We start from the raw sequence: 2,577 nt of genomic DNA, 5'->3' as shown, positions 1-2,577 counted from the left end.
GGTAGCAGGTGACGTAAAGACCTTGACCTGAGATCCTGGAGAACCACGGCCAGTCCGAGGAGACAAGACTGACCTTAATGGGCCAATGATCCGATTCAGTATTAGGCAGGTTCATTTGCTCATCTGTTCCAAACTGCAAAATTACAGCTCACAAACAGAATCCCAGTTATAATTTGTTGTCCCTGCCATGCAAAAGACCTCTTAATTGACAGGATTCATTTAAGTCAGACTAGCATGCCTGATTTTGGCCCTTAAAAAATGTGATTTCTTTTCCTGCCAATCATTTTCTTTCTTTCTCCCTCCTTCTTCCCCTTCTGTCTCTTCCATTTCAAATGCAGAGAGATGACATCTTTCTCTTTGCACAGAGCACATTCTGCATCATCATTCGTTGAAGATAACAGAGAGATGCAGAGGACTGTCAGAAGGGCAGGAATTTTGAATGAGCATTGACCGGTAGCTTCCTGGCACAGCAACGGACATTAAGTGAATATGTGTCCACGCCTATGAATGAACCTGGGCAAAAAGAAAAAAATTGATTTCTTCATCATCAGAGTTACTGCTGAGGTCTCTAGCCCTATCTCCCCTTTCGAGCATAGGGCCAAACTAAATGTCACATGGCACAGGCATTACCGACGGACTGGCAGGCATTTTGCAACTAGAAGTCCATAAGGGCAACTCTAGGGCCAAAGTGCAGCAGATTTGGCTGCTGTGAAGGGTGGAGCAATAGGGTTGGGAGTGTCCTGCATAGTGCAGGGGGTTGGACTAGATGACCCAGGAGGTCCCTTCCAACTCTATGATTCTATGACTCCATGGCATTGTACTCGACATTATTTATCAAATTCTGCAGGAGCTACATGGAAGTCTCACAGATGCTCCTGTTCCAAAAGTTAGAGATGCTCCTCTCGTGGCTTTCACTCGAGAGCACCAGCTCCTCTAATATCCTAAACTTTAGTTTGATGTTTCCACAGCCAGTCCTGTCCTCAAAATACAAGGCACCACAATGACCCCTGCTGAGTCTGCTACCACCGCCATCTTCATACCTCTTGACGCTCAACAGCTACAACGATACAAATCAGTGTCATCTCTGCCCATTCAGGATTGGGGGTGAGAGTAGAGCATATCCTAAGGCTGGCATTAATCTTGGTGGGGTCAAGCTACTGGAATATGCAAGATTCTGTAGTGTGTATGATTCAGGAGCACATATGAAGGGGGCCTTGAAGGAGGTGTGTAATTAGCATATTTTAGACTAGGAACTTCCGGTAGGGTTGCCAGACCTCAGTTAGGACCTGGGATTCCCCTGGTTTGGCACTTTCCCCCTTGCATTAGGGGTTCAAGAAACTGGGAGGATCCCCCCCCCCCAAAAAATCAGAAATTAAGCCTGGGGGAAAATGGCATTTCTACATCACCCAGTAGTAGGGACATGATGTTGGGGGGGGGGGGAGTTGGAGCAAAATTCCATGCAATGTTTGCTTGTTTGTGTTTGTATCCTCTCCTTTCTCATCAAAGAGGTCCAGATATGGCTGGAGAATGAGGAAACACAGATTCTTTGTGACTTCTGACTACAAACAGATAAAACACCTGGAGCATAATACCTCTGAGGTCACAATTGTAGAAAACAAAATGAGAAAGAAAGTTTGGATCGCTGATATTGCAACCCAAGGATACAATAGAACAGAAAAGAAAGAACAGGAAAAGATCATGAAATACCAAGACCTATATACAGACTTAGAATGCCTCTGGGAGAAGAAGGTTACCATTATGCTAGTTCTCATTAGAGTCCTTGGAGCAGTGCCTAGAAGTCCTGAAACACCTGGACACTCTTGGCATTGAGCAAATAGCACCAGAAGATCGGCTTCAGAAGATCATGTTTCTTGGAACAGCACTAATCCTATGAAGATAACATCTGCAATTTCCAAGAACGTGGCTAGATCTTGAATTACAGAATCCCACCTACCAGTCAAATATGTGACTTTGACAATTCTTCTTCTTCTTCTTCTTCTTCTTCTTCTTCTTCTTCTTCTTCTTCTTCTTCTTCTTCTTTTTCTTTTTCTTTTTCTTTTTCTTTTTCTTTTTCTTTTTCTTTTTCTTTTTCTTTTTCTTTTTCTTCTTTTTTCTTTTTCTTTTTCTTTTTCTTTTTCCTTTTTCTTTTTCTTTTTCTTCTTCTTCTTCTTCTTCTTCTTCTTCTTCTTCTTCTTCTTCTTCTTCTTCATCATCATCATCATCATCATCATCATCATCATCATCATCATCATCATCATCATCATCATCATCATCATCATCATCATCATCATCATCATCATCATCATCATCATCATCATCATCATCATCATCATCATCATCATCATCATCATCATCATCATCATCATCATCATCATCATCATGTTGCAAGCAACTTAGGTTTGGTGGGGAAACCCAATTTCATTCACCGTTTAGGAATTAGCTGGTCAGATTCAAGGTTTATCTTCAGTTTTAGAAGAATCTGATAAGTCATTTCCCCATCTCCTTTGACATGGACAGCATCTCCTGACCTCTGTAGCCTACAAAAAGGTTGGAAGGGGGAGTCTGCAAGGAGCGAGG

General features: G+C 42.3%; 1 long non-coding RNA gene across 1 annotated transcript; it reads left to right on the top strand.

Moving 5' to 3' along the window:
• The first annotated feature begins 321 nt into the window (after positions 1-321).
• LOC143842945 (uncharacterized) lies at positions 322-2,032 on the top strand. Its single transcript, XR_013233398.1, has 3 exons — positions 322-564; positions 969-1,104; positions 1,507-2,032. It is a non-coding gene; the product is annotated as an uncharacterized LOC143842945 (long non-coding RNA).
• The last annotated feature ends 545 nt before the right edge of the window (positions 2,033-2,577 follow it).

The sequence above is a fragment of the Paroedura picta genome, chromosome 8 (assembly GCF_049243985.1).
Source record: "Paroedura picta isolate Pp20150507F chromosome 8, Ppicta_v3.0, whole genome shotgun sequence".
Classification (NCBI taxonomy): domain Eukaryota; kingdom Metazoa; phylum Chordata; class Lepidosauria; order Squamata; family Gekkonidae; genus Paroedura; species Paroedura picta.
Note: the sequence above shows the minus strand (reverse complement) of the source record. Positions and strands in the feature narration are given on the sequence as shown.